General features: G+C 36.6%; 1 long non-coding RNA gene across 1 annotated transcript; it reads right to left on the bottom strand.

Moving 5' to 3' along the window:
- Positions 1-10,512: 10,512 nt before the first annotated feature.
- On the bottom strand, positions 10,513-13,177 carry LOC122147340. Its single transcript, XR_006161582.1, has 3 exons — positions 13,085-13,177; positions 11,950-12,017; positions 10,513-11,182 (listed from the first exon to the last, which is right to left on the bottom strand). It is a non-coding gene; the product is annotated as an uncharacterized LOC122147340 (long non-coding RNA).
- Positions 13,178-13,636: the final 459 nt, after the last annotated feature.

Genomic DNA, 13,636 nt, shown 5'->3' with positions numbered 1-13,636 from the left:
AGAAAAGTGGGATCCCCACATGTCTGGTGCTGATCGCTAGTGGTGCAGGGTCACATCCAGCCCACAATCGCAGCGTGAGAAACCACATCAATCAGAGCAGTGTCGCGTCCTCTCATTTAGAGGTTGATGAATGCTACCCAGGAACTGAAAGATGAAAACTTTGAGCTATCTGGGAACATTTTGGATGGCACGATTGACAGGGTAAATGTGGCAGAGTCATATCACATGCTGCTCTCAGCAGAGGGTCCAGGGACATGTTCACCACCACCAATTAAATGCAGCCTGCAATCACCTTGGATGGGCACAGGGCAGTGGTCTGTACAAGCATGCTGTGCTCAGACAAATAATATTTAGCTTCAGTCTAAGAGAGCATGAGACAAAGGAGAACGGATGTAAGCAATATACAAGCACACTGATGTAAATATTTAAGTGTGTTTGCATGCACTTAAAAAGATCGATTTTGATGATTTGGCCCTGCCAATGCTGTTTTTTAACTGAATGAGCTACACTGAAGAAAAAAGAAAAAAAAGAAAAATAAATGTTGTAGAAACCACTTTCAGTTACTCACTGAATTAAACATGAAATCTTAAAGTAGAAAAACTGAAATGCACTGTGATTTGAATGAACTGTATTTTCAGTAACAATTTAGTTTTAGGGACCAGTGCTCACTATTAAGTAGTTGATTATTAGCATGCATGTAACTAGCATATTAGCGTATTTTGCATGACCATATTTTAGATCCCTTAATCCGACCCCATACCTAAATTTAACAACTACCCTTCTTACTATTAACAAGCAGCAAATTATGAGTTTATTGAGGCAAAAGCCATAGTCATATTTAGTTAATAGTAAGAATAGGTCCCCAAAACTGTGGCCATATTTTCTTGTAAAAGCTCAAATAATCTTTTTTTTTTTACTGTAGTAAGTCATAAAATGATATTTTATTCACCATTCATTTACTCACATGTCGTTTCAAACCTGTTTTTTTTTTTTCTTTTTTTTTGCAGAAACACAAAAGAAGATAATTTGATCACCATTCATTTACTCACATGTCGGTAAATGGAATGTTGGTCACCAAATAATTTAGGTTACCACTGACTTATAAAAACACATAGACATATCTCAAATGATCTTCTTCGAACAACATGAAGGGGAATAAATGATGACAATAAATGATTTTTATTTTGGGGTAAGTACTTTAAAAAGTACTTTAAATATAGATTTTTATTCCATTTTCATAACACTAAGAAAAAATGAAGCTATTCCAGGGCATGATACTCTCATGATAGTCACACAGCCTTGCAGTTTTTAATAGCAGTGTGGCATAACACTGGAGAGATTTTGCATTTGCACAAAGCCTTTCATTCATGCTCATATCTACAGCATGTCTTCATATTCTCTGTGAAGTCCGAGACTCAGATCTGGGCTGCTGGGAATTACCATGTTGGGCTTTTAATCAAGCAATAGCTATACAACACCAGGGAGGGAGTCTTTGTTTGCCATGCAGGGCTGAGGTAAAACAGGATCAACTTAGAAAAGAAAGTTAACACCAGAGGGTGCCAAAGCTTTTTGTGTTCCAACATATCAAATCACTATCCTCCCCTCCACTCCCCCCTTTGTTCTTTATTGCATTTTATATATGTAAAAAGGGGGTTAATTCCCAACTATCGCCATTTTCATAGTAATATAATGTATGTGATTTCTATCTCTGCCACCTCAGGGAAATAAACCCAGGAAGCTGCTAAGAAGCTTGGCCAAATTCAACTGTCAAAACAGAACTGTTCAAAGGCTTTTTTGGCTGAATTTAAAGCAGCAGGTAGTCTGTGTGAGGCCAACTCTCTGGGTGATAGGTTTTTTTTTTTTTTTTTAGCTCATGAGGGTCCACAGATATTGCAGCAGACATTTCCACCACAGTCATCGTCGGCACTGCAACCTAGGGCTTTGCCACTGGAAATATGTCTCAACACTTGAATGACCTGCCAAATCGGCAATAATAAACTCTATTAGTAATCACCTCAAATGTTCTAGCTGTGGTGTTTGTGCATTCCTCCAGCTGCCAAAATCATTTGGGGGTTTGGAGGTGTGGTTGAAATGCTGACAGCAGGAAAAAGAATGGAGGTGTGGAGGTGGAGAGTTCCAGATAAGGAAAGTCAACTTGCTGCATTCAGAGTTGAAATGTACTGCATTTTCTAGGCCAACATGGGATATTTACTATGACAGACTATATACTAATGCCAATTCTTTGGGTCTGATGGTCCACTGGGAATTAATGCAATTAATTAAAACTTAACTATACAAATATATTTATAACATAACATTAATATATAGGATTCATTAATTTTAAATTTATAACACATGCTTTTACTACTTTAAGTCCATATTGTACATTTTATGTACAAATGTGTAAAAGCTAGTTCACACAAAGAACGATAACTATAAAGATAACTATGACAATAATTATGTAAGCATCCATGTCAGTGGATGATAATGTTCTGTTTATCATAAACGCACTGCAGTTTTGTCATGTGGCACTTTAAATGCTTGATCTGATTGGTGGTCAATGTTTTTATCTTTCATCAGCTGGAAAAAAAAAAAATTCTGAAAATGATGCCAACAATGTAATTTCTCTGCATTGTTGTCATTTCCGTTATAGTGTGGATGTCTCTATTCTTATAGAATTAGAATGATTATTATAACTTTATAGTTTTAGTTATCATCCTTTGTGTGACAGGCCTTCAAAGTAGCTGGATTTCACAGGAACATATACTGCAGCAATTCATGGAAAGAACTGTGTGTGTGTGTGTGTGTGTGTGTGTGTGTGTGTGGTAGAGAAGATTGTTGCTATTGCTTTCCACAACTGATGTCAACCACAATGACCACTCAGCAAAACATAAAATATAACAAATTCTGGTGCCCAATTGCCTCTCATTATAGAACCCATTAACGAAATTAAAACTTCGGCTCAACAACTGGAGATGTTTCATCTGTATGAGATACTATGCTGTACATTCTTGCCACAAGCTATTTCATAATGTGGTGGGGACAAAATCATTCAAAATGTCCCCACCATATACGATATGTATTTTTTCCCCACAAACAATGATTAACAGGGATGCACCGGCCTGTCACCACATCTCACAGTGAGTGTTGCAAGCCAATATGTTTGCAAGCTAAACTTAATAAAAGTTCTGGCTGATCTATGGCTTGCCACAGGAGGTCGAGGATAAATTCTGTCGTGCATGTCGAAGACATTTTGGGATATCTGCTAGAGACGCTGCCAGGAATGGCTCCCAACACGGCAGGCGGCCACTAGGAGTGACAGATGTCTGATATGCTGGCATGGATTTGCCAAACCATGATTTGAGCCTCCTCCCTGGCTGAAGAGTCCCATTACCACGGAAGATTGAATGCTCCCACAACCATATGCAGCTTATGATGCTCCTCGCAAGTAACTCAAGCACATTAACCTGAAGAGAATCTCTTAACAACTCGGTGTGCAATTACAGCAGACAGATCTCATGTTGCTGATTGTCAAAATTAACCAAAAAAAAAAAATTCCAATACAAATGCACACTTGTTTGTCTATAGGCTCACTGTATATATTATCAATATATACTGTATATATATATATATATATATATATATATATATATATATATATATATATATATACAGACATACAGATAGATAGATAGATTTAAGCATTTAATCTTAGATATATGATTGAGTTCAATTTTTTTTAAAAAGTGACCAATCAAAAAAGGCTATTTAAATCAATCAATAAATGTTATTTTTTTTATTTGTTTATTCTCAATACACATTGTTTCAAAGCAGCTTTACAGAAAATAATGAATGATGTTTATAATAATACATTTTAGCTTTACAGTATAAGAGCTGGGCGATAACACAGTTTACATTTTCTAATGATACAAGCAATTAGTTGAGATATGCTATATAGCAGTGTTTCTCAACTGGTGGGTCGCTACCCGAAAGTGGGTCACAAGACCATTTTGAGTGGTACGTTGCACCTTCTGCTACACCTACGTCATACGCTCGAATGCCTTGTCATGAAGGTGCCTGCTTGAGTGACTGGAAGCTAGAGTTTACAGTTTATACATTTTTAAACATCAATATTTTTCTTACACTAATGCATCATTTCACTTCAGAAGGCCTTTATTAACACCCCGGAGCTGTGTGGAGTAGTTTTATGATGGATGGATGAACTTTTTTCGGCTTCAAAAACAGGGGCACAATTCACTGCCATTATACAGCTTGAAAGAGCCAGGACAATTTTTAATTTAACTCCGTTTGGATTCGTCTGAAATAGGAATGTCAGATACACCTAGCATGCCCTGAGTGTGAGTAAATCATGGACTAATTTAAATTTTTGGGTGAACTATCCCTTTAATGTCAGTCTCATTATTCTATCGTTATTTTTGAAACTCGTTATAAAATAAAATAAATAAATAAATTCACCTTTAACTGTTGTTTCCATTACCCAAAAATGGCATGTTATTTTCGCTTTGTGTTATTTTGTATACTGTATGTTTAAATGACTGTGGTGGCTCATACCAACTTAACTGTATTAACAAAAACTAGTTGCTATTTGCTATTTAAAAACTACTGCTATTTAATAGCCTTACTTTATAGGCTGTTTATTGATATGTGTATATCCAACTTTATATAAAGAGCTAGGCAATAAAATAGTTATATTTAGTTGTTGAAATTTGCTATATAGTATATATTGCTTTATGTGAGTGTATACAAATAAAGTTGGATATAATATATATCCAACTTTTTATATAGAGCTGTATGATTCTGATGTAAACAATCACACAGCCAAAATTTGCTATAGTGGAATGCTATAACTGCCTAAAAAAACAACTTTAAAATAACCTAAAATAACTTTTCCTCCCTTTTTTTAAATTAATACTTGTCTTGTCTGCGTCTGAGGAAACATTACTGGATTATTAATTGGATAAGTGGAAAGCCCTGATGGTTGTGGAAATAATGCTGGGAGAGTATGATTAATTTATTTCCCTGGCAAAGTCAAAAATAAATGATAAAACCTCTCTTCTAATGCAGAGTGAAAAGGTTTATCCTTTCACATAATGTTCTATCTAGCATTGCCCACAGTGACAAGCAGTTGAATTGAATTAGGAAGATGTTGCTTGGGGCTCTGCAACAGCTGTGGCTGTTTGATATGGGGTTTAAGGTGAGATCGAAGCTGGCTGGACCTGAAAGACCAGTAAAGACACATTCAATATTAAATACCAGGCTCCAAGCAACCGCTCAAAAACCGATTGCAGCAAATTAATGTGGCATTACCAAATAGCCAAAGATTTTACTAATTAGCAATGTTTACTTTGTTTAGACTATTTGCATGTTGCTATTGTTATGTTCTTGTAGTTGCAGAAATGATTTAGAGGACATTTGAAGGTGGATAGCTCACAGAATGAGCATGAAAATAATTGTATTTGCATTCTCTAAACAGTGCATCTATAGCTTCACTTTACTGTATTTCTCTATTTAAACTACATCAGATGACTTATTGTCATCAACAGCATCAAAAGGGACACTTCTGTTCAATTGGGGGCACATCTTGAGGGTACTAGAATACAGTGGCAACAAGTCTAACATCAAAGACAGCTAAATTTACTTTTGGCTGCCAGTCTGAGGAGAACATGCTTGCCAGGTCTCCCCAGAGTACATGGCAGGGCCAATGTTTTCGATATCCCCTGCTCAAGATTGGTTTCAAAGTGCTGAGAAAATAGATATGGTCCCATGGAGGCCAGCATGCTACACAAGTGCAGTCGTCAGATTAACTGGAGGGGATGAGGTCAGTGTTTTTGTGCACTGAACCAGTTTCTTATAGGCCATGTCATTGGTGCTAAACTGTTACGCTCACAATATAACCACTGCAGAAAGTGTCAAATCTGTCTTTTTGTGTTAGAGTTGACTGAATGGGTGAGATTCAAGCTTAAAATATGATTTACATCACATTTATATTTTAACTATGTTACTAAATGTTATTTGTTTTACAACACTAAAATGTGTGTTTGCTTTAACCCTTTAGGTTAAAGATCTGGGTATGATCGCTAATTGGATACAGCTGCCTTTATTAATAAAATATTATAATAAATGTAATAGAAATTTTGTATGCACATTCCAGACTGTCGACACTTTGTAGGCATGCTCATAATCCTAATGAAAAGAAAAAAAGGAGAACAAAAAAGAAATAGCTGCCTTGGCAACTAAGTGAAATAAAGTTGAAGTTGAAGTACTAAAATTATAAAAACTGAAATAAAGAAAAATACAAATATTGACAAATAAAAAATGACAAAATGCATACAATTACTAAAACTTAAATTCAAATTAAAACTTTAACGTTTAATAACTTTACCATTGAAAACTCCCATGCCATTTGTGCTATATTACAAATTTTCAAAAGCCATTTTATCCTAAATTTAAGTCCATAGACCTTGTTCGGGTTCAAAAATGGCCAGTCAATATTGATGTAACCAAAGCTTCAAAGTCCATCAGTGGCATTTAATTACACATTTATAGTCCATTTTGGACTGGTCACTATGAACGTTTGGCAAGAGCTGTGCAACAATTCTTTAAAAATGTCCACTTCTGTGCTTGTGCTTGGACTGACATAAACTCTTGTTTTTGGGTGAACTGTCTCTTTAAAAATTCTCAAAGGATTTATTCCTCCATCATAAGCTCTGTGTCTGACACTGATGAAATGTGCACCCTTAAGAGTAACCATTAGCAATGAATCTCACAGCTGCACGCTTGCAGTTTGCGCAGTATTGATTATACTATATACATCATGTCAAATAGAGTCAATTTAATCAAAACATAAATGAGAACACTATGGGAATAGATAACGCATAGAAAACACATGGGAATAAGTTGACCTTTGCTGTGAGAATGGAAAATAAAAAGTGCACAGTACAAAGAAAAATGAAATTTAATAACTAGACCTCCTTACACTGTTCCTTAGTTAGAAATGAGATACGGTTTCCCTCACAGAAGCTCATACAGTAGATGGTAGTAGATTTAAAAGGCATCTTCTCAAACTTAGTCAGATTTCTAGGTTTCCTAAGAGCACTTCCTGAATACAGTATGTGTATGATGCTGAAATATAGATGACAATGAATACATTTGTCCATCCACAAGCATCTGATCAGTTTAGAGGAGGGCAGAACATTCAAATCCTTAGGGTCTCTGCGTCTCTTTCCTTTTCATCAATTCTACCACGCTGTTTGATTGCAGTTGATGGGATGTCTGAACATCTCAGACACAAAAAGGAATAGGAAATCAGTTTGGCTAATCAGTCATAAAATTGAGAGCTGCCCAGGGAGAAGAAATGGAGCCAGAGTGCATGCAAAAAGGCATAAGTTAAGAGAAAATTAAAACTGACATTGCCATGGGAACCACAGTGTGTGTCTGCATGAGAATGTATCACCACAGTGCTGGAATAGATCAGCAGATGTTTCCAGCCAAAACCCAAATTATCTAAGATGAAAGAAGTACAGGATCATATTTTATATAGTCCAAATAATGGGGGTTTCATGACACTCTCTCACAACTTGTTTTATGCATATACTGTAAAGATGCCTTATGCTATTAAAAATTCGAGTCCTTAGTCAATAGTACATTTTTTAACTATTTGTAGTAAGTATGATTTAAAAAAAAAAAAAATAATTAATACTTTTTGCAGGATTCATTAAAATCTCAAATGTTTGTTTTTTTTATATCAATGCAAAATATACTTTATTGCCTATTATCTGCCAGCTCTAATCTGCTAAATGCAACTACTGTATGTAGCATCATGATTTACTGTAAAGCTGCTTTGAAACCATGTGTAGTGTGCAAAGCACTATGCAAATACTATTGACTTGATTTGTATTCAAAACTTAATAAGGCGAGTGACCTTGGTTTAGCCAATCATCTCTGATAATCTGATTATAGACAGCAAGGCACCCTCAAAACATCTGATTCATGTATGCTAAACAAAAATGCCAAAACACAACTAACATACACACAGATCCTCCAATTGCAGTTTTATTCTTCAACCACAGATGGCAACAGAGAGCCCAGAACTGCACAGTGTACCTTGAATCACTAACTAAAAATGGTACATGATAACATACCAAATGTTTCCTTGGTCAAATTTTATTTTAAGTTCCATTTCTCATTATAAACAGACCATTAACTACAACGTTTCCCTCAATAATCTCCTAATTTGCTGCTTATTAGTAGTTAAAGAAGTAAAGAAGTATCCATACCTAAGGTATGTTGATTGAGTACATCCAAGTAAAATGAGCTTAATATTTACTTTTCTATCAAAATAACTGGAGTTATTGCCCTGCGATATCTCACCTCCAACCTACAGTATAAGTCTAATCATAACCATTGGTACAACATAACAAGAACTCTTCCAAATCCAAACATAACAGAACATTAACGACTAACAAGTCTTCATCACACTCAAAAACATCGCAAAAACCTAGAATAGCACTTTATTTAAACATTAATTCTTCCCATCCAGTAAGATACAACGCATGCTGGGAATATGTAGACTTTTGTTGTAAAAAAAATGGTGTCCTTTAATTTAAAGGACATGCTTATGCAGGTTTTACTGCAAGTTTGAAAAGCAAAAGCTTGGTCTGACACCCCACACAGTTTATCTGACTGTCTCACAGCACAGCCATCAGCACCCTACCCCTCCCTCCCCCCTATTGTTTCTCAGCCTGTACTCAAGATCTGTGAAGACGATGTATGCAAAGTCTTCAGGAAGCAGAAGTAAAGGAAAGCCAAAGGCCCAGACAGTGTCTCTCCAGCCTGCCTCAAAGCCTGTGCTGTCTAGCTATCATCCATCTTCACATTGATCTTCAACAGATCCCTGGAGCTGTGTGAAGTCCCTTCCTGCTTCAAACGCTGCACCATCATCCCTGTACCCAAGAAACCAAACATCACAGGACTTAATGACTACAGACCCATTGCTTTAACATCTGTGGTCATGAAGTCATTCGAGAGACTGGTGCTGGGCTACTTGAAGGACCTTACTGGACCCTTGCTGGACCCCCTGCAGTTTGCTTACAGAGCAAACAGGTCTGTGGATGATGCAATCAATATGGGATTGCACTACATCCTCCAACATCTGGACAAACCAGGGACTTATGCAAGGATCTTGTTTGTGGAATATAACCATCATCCCGGACACTCTACAGAATAAACTCACACAGCTCTCTGTACCCACCTCCATCTGTCAGTGGATCACCAGCTTCCTGACAGACAGGCAGCAGCTAGTGAGGCTGGGAAAACTCAAATCCAACACCTGCACCATCAGCACTGGAGCTCCTCAGGGGTGCGTTCTCCCCACACTGCTCTTCTCCCTCTACACAAGTGACTGCACCTCTAAAGACCCCTCTGTCAAGCTCCTGAAGTTTGCAGACAACACCACAGTCATTGGCTTCATCCAGGATGGCGACAAGTCTGCTTACAGACAGGAGGTTAAAGAGCTGGCTGTCTGGTGCAGTCACAACAACCTGGAGCTGAACACACTTAAAACTGTGGAGATGATCATGGACTTCAGGAGAAACCCCTCTGCTCTCCCCATACTCACCATAATGAACAGCACTGTGGCTGCAGTGGAGTCATTCAGGTTCCTGGGCACAACCATCTCTCAGGACCTGAAGTGGGACATTCACATTGACTACATTGTGAAAAAGGCCCAGCAGAGGTTGTACTTCCTTCGTCAGTTGGAAAAGTTCAACCTGCCACAGGCACAGATGACACAGTTTTACTCGGCTATTATTGAGTCGATTCTGTGCTCTTCTATAACTGTCTGGTTTGGGTCAGCCAGCAAATCAGATTTAAGAAGATTGCAACAGACTGTTAGGGCAGCAGACAGGATCATTGGTGTGCACCTGCCCAGTCTTCAGGACTTGTACAACTCCAGAGTGAAGAAACGGGCAGGTAACATCATCAAAGACCCCTCTCACCCCGGACACAATCTGTTTGCACTTTTCCCCTACAGATCTCTGCGCACTAGAACATCTAGGCATAAACACATTTTTCCCCCATGCCATCTCCAGCTTAAACAGCTAACATATGAATCATTACCTCTGTTCTGTAATTCATTTCTGTAAATCATTCTACATCTTAAATGATTGCCTTTCTCAAGTATTATGTAAATACATATGCATATCTCTTTATTTATACAGTTCTATATAGAGTAAAATTGCACAAATCTGTAAATAAATCAATCTACTGTTCCAGATTCATACACATTATTTATTGCTAAGTCTTACTAATTTTATTTTATTGTAATTCTGTTCTCATGTCAGATGTATATGTATGCATGGAAGTACGTATGTACCAGGAGCACCTAAAAAAAAACAAATTCCTTGTGTGTTTGTGCACACCTGTCGAATAAAGCTAATTCTGATTCTGATTCTGATGTGCCACATCTTGGAAAGGTTCACAAGATCATTGATTAGGTTGCAAAGGGTATTAAACAACAGCTGTATGTACAACAAAGGCAAGCACATGCTAGTCAGTTGATTCATCCATCATCATTTTCCTAATGGATTTAGGCAGTCACCCATATTTCCACTGACAACACTGTGAATTCATTACTCATGCTGGCACTTCCATCATCCAACCAGCCACACTTCCACCCTCCATCAACAATGTGTGAACACCCACCATAAGCAATGGCTGCTTTTCTTATATTGACCAGCTGATTGCATATTAATGTGTTGAGGACCATATTATTAAAATGTATTGAACATTGCTATTGAATATATTTTATTACCCGCTGACAATCTGTCAAAAAAAGATGTGAGCATGGCTTGCATTTCTAAAAACCAAACCCATTCGTCTTGCCTGTTTCAGAAAACAGTAATTTTCCTCCTCTTTATTTTATTCTGCATGTTGATGGTAAACATTCTCAGATAATTTCTGTATTCATTTTTCAGGACACTCTTAGCTTTGAGCTGTTTGGCTGGTGATAAATTTTAAAAACCTGCCAATTAGCTAGACAGTGGTGAACAGCTTTCTTTGTTGCTCCTTGGCATTCATCAAAGCTGCAGTTAACAGCTTCTTCCCCAAATCGTTCTTCTCAGACGTCCTCACAGAAACGGTATCCTCCAGTTGTTCTTTCTTACTAAGGGTGGAATATAACATTACCTTATTGCCAAAATTGTTTGAATATTGAAATTATGTCTGCCAAAACACATTTAGTATGATTAATTCTGAAATAAATAAATAAACACGGAATTTAATACATTTGGGGGAGGGGGGGTGTAAAATGGTAACCCTAAAGGTACAGTCTTTATTTAAAGTAATTAAATAAAGGGTTTAAATGGATTTAGGGAAATGAAGAAAAAGAAAGAAAGAAAATAGTAAAAGAACAAGAATAAGAAATTAGTAATCAATTTGAACTGAATGCAAATAACTTTTTTTCCTTCTTTTTTTAAATGTGCCCTTTCAATCTTATTTGTATGCCTAATATTCTGAAAATACAAAACAGAAAAATGCTTGTCTGGTCACTCTCAGAAAAAAAAAGGTTCAAAATCTGTCACTGGGGTGGTAGCCTACCTTTTCAAAAGATACAAATATGTACCATTTAGGTACTAATTTGTACATTTTAGGTACTAATATGTGTCTTTAAGGTTCTACTATTCACCCTTTATGGATAAATATGATACAGCGGTGGACCTTTTGAAAGGATACTGCCCTAGTGACAGCTTTTTTTTTCTGAGAGTGTACAGTATTCAATTATGAATGAAGTGTGTAGTCAATCACATAAATGACAGCCTATATTCAACATCACTGAATATTACAGTTGGTCGTTTAACAGTTCTATCTTAAAACAATTGTCAACGTTTACTGTAAACGATTACAATGACGTACATGCTACTTACATCTTACCTTGCACTGAAGGAACAAATATCCTTCTATTTCATCACTTTCTGGCTCCAGTGGACAACATAGTAACTCTGCTTGAAGAAACCAACAAATTATACAAACTAATGGACCAAGAACAGGCCACAGGCAGTAAATTGCACAACAAACATATATAGTCTATAATGCAATGTTCCAGTCTCTGATTCTGAAAATAAATCCTGTTATTCTAAGGTATAATAACTAATAATTTCCATTGGTTAGGGGCATGATCATTCATCTGTAAAATTATATAAACAGCTACAACATTGTGTTAAACATATTTTGCAACATGCTCAATTTGTTTCCTTCTTTGTAGGAGGTCAGATAATTGTTAGCAAACACACAGTCCTTTCACACTATAGGCATATCAAAATATAATGAATTTCACTGTGAGACTATATCAGTGTTTTATATTTATATTTCAGTTATTACTTACGGTTTTGTGGGCAATGAATTAAACATGAGGTTGTTGGTTAAATGGTGTGTAAAGAATGCAGTAATTTTACAGAAAGAGATCAAAAAAAAAAGAAAAAAGAAAAAAAAAGCGATGCGTAATTGACAAAGGCTTTGAGCCCAGACACATCAACACAACAATGATTCCTAACAAAATATGATGCATTTTTTTTTCAGTTGTTTTAGGCAGACATCATCTTTCTGAAATTCAGTGCATGAATGATACTGGAAGTGAGAAAGGATGTTACCACAACAACATCAAATAGCTACATTAAATTGATGACATTTTGCCCGTAACACAGTGCTTGTTTGTAATGTGCTAACTGTCACTTATGTTGAAAGTAACAAGTTTCCACTGTATGGCGTAAGATGTGCTTTTCATGACCCTCTATGACTTCCTGTTTAGGTATTGCTACTACATGGTGCTGCTTAAGAATACATTTTACTGCCAAAGTCTTAGATGAAACCTTTCTACAATCCAGGACAAGTGTAGGAATAGTTTTGGAAATAGAGTATGTTTTTATGCATCATCCTGTGTAGGCTAATCAGTGTGTGCACACCCACATGTGCTATGTAGATGCCTCTTTAACACTCCTGTAGGAATCTACTGTAGAACAGGACCTTTGCTTAAAGAGAAATTCTCTGAATTATCTACTGTTTTGAATACCTGGTACAGGACTGCATGTATCAGTGATGAACAAATAGTAGTCAGTTGCCCAGAATTGCAAAATAAACCCTGTGTGTTAAAGGAGAAACCATAACACTCAATATGGCAGCTACAGTCCCGCCTTACACTTAAAAGAGCCAGTCGCCTCTATGATAGATGAATAGAAGTCCCGCCTTACAGTTAAATTGGCCAATCACCTCTTTCATTGAGGAATCGTCTGTTAGCTCACAATTAACCCAGTTAAGTATGAACAATTATCTCAAAAATATGGTTATTCTGGGGGATTTGAACTAAAAAAAAATGACCATTTATGATGCCATTGTTATCAGATTTAATTTCTGATTTGAAATATGTTATTAAAACGTAGCATTGACTGACAGTTTCAAAGCTTTTATGTTTATCCCATTCATATCGGAGAAGTAGAAGGAGCTATATTTGCAAGATAGCCACAGAGTGAACTGACTTCTTAAAGGGGCATGATTCATAATTACTATTTTAGCTTTAGTGTGAAAGACTAGCATACCATTTTATATATTATAAAATAAAATAAAT

The sequence above is a fragment of the Cyprinus carpio genome, chromosome A13 (assembly GCF_018340385.1).
Source record: "Cyprinus carpio isolate SPL01 chromosome A13, ASM1834038v1, whole genome shotgun sequence".
NCBI lineage: Eukaryota > Metazoa > Chordata > Actinopteri > Cypriniformes > Cyprinidae > Cyprinus > Cyprinus carpio.
The sequence above is the reverse complement of the archived record's forward strand: the minus strand, read 5'-3'. Positions and strand labels throughout refer to the sequence as shown.